The sequence below is a fragment of the Pteropus medius genome, unplaced genomic scaffold (genome assembly GCF_902729225.1).
Source record: "Pteropus medius unplaced genomic scaffold, Ma_sr-lr_union100, whole genome shotgun sequence".
NCBI classification, from domain to species: Eukaryota; Metazoa; Chordata; class Mammalia; order Chiroptera; family Pteropodidae; genus Pteropus; species Pteropus medius.
The window spans coordinates 184123-190388 of NW_024345919.1; positions in this window are offsets into that span (position 1 = coordinate 184123).

Genomic DNA, 6266 nt, shown 5'->3' on the forward strand with positions numbered 1-6266 from the left:
TACTAATTTGCAATCCCACCAACAATGTATGAGGGTTCTCTTTTCTCTGCTTTCTCACCAACACTTGCTATTTTTTGAATTATTGATGATAGCCATTCTGACAGGTGTGAGGTGATATCTCATTGTGATTTTAATTTGCATTTCTCTGATGATTAGCAACCTTAAGCATCTTTTCATATTCTGCTAGCCATCTGTATTTCCTCTTTGGAGAAGTATCTGTTCAGGTCTTCTGCCCATTTTTTAATTGGATTGTTTGTTTTTGTTGTTGTTGAGCTATATAAGTTCTTTATAAATTTTGGAAATTAACCCCTTATCAGATGTATCATTAGCAAATATCTTCTCCCAAACAATTGGTTGTCTTGTTGTTGTTGTTGTTGTTGTTTCCTTTGCTGTACAAAAACTTTTTAGTTTGATGTAGTACCATTTGTTTATTTTTTCTTTTGTTTCCCTTGCCTGAGGAGATATATCTGAAAAGAAATTCCTGTTAGTAATATCAGAGAATTTACTGCCTATGTTTTCTTCTAAAAGTTTTATGGTTTCGGGTCTTACATTTAAACCTTTAATCCATTTTGAGTCTATTCTTGTATATGGTGCATGTATCTGTCCAATTTTCCCAACACCATTTATTGAAAAGACTATCTTTACCCCATTGTATATTCTTACTTCCTTTGTCATATATTAAGTGAGCATATAGGCATAGATTTATTTCTGGGCTCTCTATTCTCTTCCATTGATCAGTGTATCTGTTTCTATGCCAGTACCATGCCATTTTGATTACTGTAGACTTGTAGTATAGTTTGATATCAGGTAATGTGATACCTCCAACTTTGTTCTTCTTTCTCAAGATTGCACTGGCTATTCTGGTTTTTTTATGGCTCCATATAAATTTTAGGATTGTTTGTTCTAGCTTTCTGAAAAATGCTATTGTTTTTTTGATAGGGATTGCATCGAATCTGTAGATTGCTTTGGGTAATATGGCCGTTTTAACAATGTTGATTCTTCCTACCCATGAACAGGGTATATGCTTCCATTTATTTGTATCTTCTTCAGTTAAAGATTAGAGATTATTAAAACTGTTTCTTCAGGCAGTGGGAGTTGTCTTTCCATTTAGTGGTAATCTCTTGTCACAAATGAACGTTTATATTTCCTTGTTATGATAAAAGAAGGAAACTAAACAGAAAGATATGAGGAAAGAAATGACTAGAAAATAATGAGAAAAGGAGGTAGGAGAGATGGCAGGAAGGGGAGAGAGACTGGGAGGAGATATGGAGAGAAAAAGAAAGTAAAGACAGTAGAAGAAAAAAATGTTTGGAAAGTGGAGTTGGGCCTCATCGTGGCTATGATTCTGAACAATGTTAAGCAGGGCCAAAAAGTAATATATGCATTCTCAAGTTTCTTTCATTCATTTTCGAAAAACATTCTGGGAGCACATTCAGGAAATCTTTATTTAGTTTAGGCAGTCTTTCTAATTAACCCAGGCCATCCCATTGCATATACAATCTTTACCAAAAAGTCTAGCCTGTGAATTTTCTCTTATTTTCTTGCTGTGAGTAAATCTTATCTCTCCAGGTAGACTGTCGTGTCCCACAGGGAAGGTCTAGCACCCTACATTTCTCTTCTATTCTCACAACTCGTTCTACCACTCTACACACACTCAGAAAATGAGCCAATCAGGAGAGGCACTTCCTCAAGTGAAGGTGCCTGTGGATGCTGTTAGGGAGTCCGCCCTTTGTAACCTACTGGCCATACCACTCAGAATCTCGGCCCAATGTGCCTAGCAGCCCTGGCACAGAAGGAACCTTCTGCAAACACTTTTGCCTTGGCTTGACCTTCCCACTTCCTGCCAAACTATGGCCCTTATCTTCTTCCAAACATGAAAAGTACTTTCTGAAGCCCTCCCAGATTTCAATATCTATTAATAAAAATTCTAGAACCTGTAATTACCTTACTTTTTTATCATGCTTGCAAATTCCTATTAATTTTTTTGTGTGTATGTGTTCCAAAGAAACTTTATGAATGCTGAAATTTGAGTTTCATGTAACTTTCACATGCTATGAAACATGCTTCATTTGATTTTTTTCAACATTTAAAACATAAAACTCTCTCCATTCTCAACAAAAAATAGGTTGTGGGCAGGATTTGTCCTACAGTCTTAGCTTTCTGAATCCTGTATTAGATTATCAATCACATTAATATTTCCTTCATTTTATGTTGCTTTAGATCTACTGGAAGACTTCAGCATTGACATTTACTTTTTTCCCCCTTTTTTGAGTTAATATTGTTTAAATAACTCAAAATCCTATGTAACTTGAAAATTTAAGGTGGAAAAGAGTGAAATGAATCTGTCTACATAAATAGCATGGCATATCAAGGCATTATTTCAATTTCCTGAATGACACATAAGTGGTGTTTTGTACCTACTGATTTTTTTTTTCACATAGAAGTTCTTAGTTTATTAATCCTCTCATGAAAAATCTATTCAATCACCACACATTAAAGTCAATGACAAATCTTTACTCTTTCTATTGTCCAATCTCCACCTCACTTTTTGCCAGCACCAACACTGGTCTTTGCGGTCCCCCTAACTTTCTTCATTCTGTTCTTGTGTTCCTTTCACTATTTTCTTCAGGTCTTTTTCTTCTCATACAGGCCATGTCTTGCAAGTCTATGTTTGGGTTAATTTTTCTTTGCATAATCCAAGGAATCATAAATCATGCCAAAACCAGTTGTCTTGCTATCACCAAAACGGGTTTGGAATCCAAACACAAAGATGACATCTGGTGCAGTCTTTCACATTTTGGTTAGTTTTTCCAGAATTTCTGTCTTAGGTACTGTTGCCTTTCCAGGATGAAGGAAATCGATGACTTTTTGTTTCTGCTGAAGTAGTCTATTGGTCATGAACTTCCTGGTCTGGATAGTTACCATGTTCACGATGGTGGCAGACCCTCAAGCAGCCAGGGAGGAAAAGAGCGTGCCTGCTGAATTTTTATTTGGCACCTTATTATCAGTCTGCACACTTCCAGAAGGCTCATACAGTTATATCTTTTGTGCTTCTTAACATTTCAATTTCTGAGATGGGTATCTTTAAAAAGCTGCTTGATCAGAACTCCCTCCACTTCTTTGCTCCATCTCTAAACTTTCCTCCTTGCTCTCATCTGGTCCTCTTTCCCCCACCTCTGGAAAGAGCAGGGCTCCTTTACTGGTCCAAAGCTCATGCCCCCTCCTTGGTTCTGGGCAGCCCCTCCCTAGGACCTTGCTTCATACATTGTCTATGCCTCTCTTCTACCTTTTACTCTCCCGCTGCACTGGATCTTTCCCTCAGCATAAACTTATGCTTCCATTTCTTTTGTTTAAAAGAATTGAGACCTTCTTCAACTCCAGCCTTACCACTCTTTTCCCTTCTCTTCACACCTAAGTGATTTCAAAGAGGAAGTCACACCTCAAATACACCCATCCTTACTTCTTTGCCTCTGTAACTAGAGATCTGACTTTTCATTGTATTTCCTATTTATTTTAAAGTAAAAATGGCCTTATTGATTTTTCTTCTGCACGTGAAAGCAATATATTCTCGTTTAAGAATTCAGACAATATACAAAGAACATAAAAGAAAAATAACAATAATCAATAACCCCAGAATTCAGAAACAATTGCTCTAGGCATCGCTGGGTATTTTGCCAATAGTTATTCTCCTATATCTTCCTTCCTGGCAAAGTTTAGGTGTCTACCTCATCCCACATGTGATGCAGTGACATATTTAGACTTGTTTAAGTCAGAATTTTCAAACTTTTTGATCTCAGAACCCATTTACACTCTTAAAGATTATTGAAAACCCCAAAGAGCTTTAGTTTGTGTCGGTCACATCTATTATTGTTTACTGTATTAGATGTTAAAATGAATTTTTAAAATATGTATAATTCATTAAAAAATAACAATGAGAAATCTGTCACAGGTTAAAACATATACCATTTTTATGAAAAAAATAATAATATATTATCTAAAAAAATATTTGGTTACAAAAGTGGCACCATTTTACATTTTTGCAAATCTTTTAAATGTCTAGCTTAATAAACAGTTGAACTTTTATATCTGCTTTCTCTTTTAATCTGTTGCAAAATGTTGTTTTGGTTAAAAATATATGAAGAAAATGTGGTCTCATAGATAGATGATTAGAAAAGAGAGGAGTGTTTTAATAACCTTTAAAGATAATTGTTGATATTCTGATTTGGTACTATATCAAAACTCAGAAAGTGTTAGTTTTATATCTATGAACTTTTTGTACTTTCTGTATACTTGTGAGAGCATGAGAATGGAAAAAGGGGGGAAATCTTAGTTTATTTGAAGCTAGACCCACAGGAGTCTTTGGAGAATGCTTCGAGAACTGTTGGTCTTAACCAGTGATACTGCTCCTTTTACCAGTGATTTAGGATAGCTATGTGGCCCAATTCAGACAAAGGAGAAATGAAGAGAATTCTTCAATCTATTTTGAAACGTTTTCAATTAAAAAAAATGGGGTCCCACAGGAAAAAAGAGATCTGCTGCTTCTGCTGGTCAATGTCATGTTTTTGTGTCTGTCTTGGCTTTGCAATGGCAGCAGCCTGAGGATGGCACAGCAGATACCACTGAGCTAGAACTAACCATACCTGAGTCACTCTGGACTTATAGAGTTTTGTGAAATTTATCTTATGGAAGGAAAGAAGGAAGCAAGGAAGGAAGGAAAGATAGATGGATAGAAGGAAGGATGGAAAGAAAGAAGAAAGGATGGAAGGAAGGATGGAAGGAAAGATGGGAGGGAGGATCCTTTTGGTGAATATCCTTTCAGACATTTTTCTAAATGTGTATATATATAATTATATATATTAAAGATGTACAATATTTATATATAATATATGTTATATATTATATATATTTAATCTCTGTATTCCTAGCATTTAACTCATTGTAATGCCTAGAATATCTCAGTGCTTAATAAATGTTTTTTGAAGGAATGAATAAATGAATGTGTTTATTGACTGACAACAATTTCCTCTTACTCTGTTTTTGTGGGAATGAAGAAAAACAGATCACTTTAAGAATGACAACTTTCCTGGATGCTATGAAACATATCTAAACAGACACCTGCAATGAAGTCTATTTTTTCTATTTCTAGATACTAAACACCCCATCTCCCCAGCATTTTGTATACTGAGAAATCAGGCATTTGCCTAACATAACCTGAAAATTTGGCACTTAATGCTTCCATAGTGATTTATAGTTTACAAAGTGTTTTTGTGATTGTCTCATTTAGTCCTCACATGTCAAGCTGTGGTGTAGTGCTATTATTTCCTTCCTAAAGATGAGGAAAGGGAGGCTATAAGAGATCAAATGAATGGTTCAAAGTTATACAATTTAGTCAGCTGTAGAACTAAGACTAGAATTGCAAGTCTAGTGTTCTCGGGTGTTGAACCCCAGAAAGCTCTCTGTCAAGGGCTTCGTCACCTTGGGGATTTGCCTGACCACCCTGAGATGGGAAAGGAAGAGGTACAGGGAAAACTGGCCTTTGTCTTAAGCCTCAACCTCCCTCAAGTTCGGGGCCGGTGAGTAAGAGTGTCCCTGTGATTTGCCTTCAGTTGAATGGACAAACCCTTGTTCTGAATGACTTTACCTGGAGGTGATCTCTTCCGCTAGACTGGCTGTGACATTAAAAATGGATGAGGCAAGGGACATTTCCCATCCAGAGCTCAATGGGAACTGGCAAGTGTCAGATTTGAAATTTCTCACTGCAACTCACAGGCTTCTGTTGAACTGAACTTGAGGGCTCCAGCCTGGAAACAACCCAGAATTAAATGTTGACAACTAACTTAGGGAGGGAAAGTACAGAAAATGCCTTATCATGACAGCAGCAAAGAAACTTGAGTCTTTACCTACAGTGTAGGCAAGTAGAAAATAACCCAGCCAGGGGCCAAGATTTGCCTTTTCATTCTGGCCCTGCCACATTTTGTTGTGTGACTCTAGGCAAATGACTTATCCTCTCCAGAACTAAGCCTCCATACTTTTAAAAAGAAAGTGATAATTAAATAGTCTCAAAAAAGATAACACCTGAAAGTGCAAGGGGTTCTATAGAAACTTATGTCCATTTCTTAAAAGAAGAAATATTTACTCATGTAGCAAAAAACAAATTGGGATATACACACATAAAGTTTATAATCTCATAGATGAGATATATAGATGTTGTTGGAAAAGCTAATTCATGTCTGCTACCTTGGTTCTTACCTAAGCCCTAGATTACT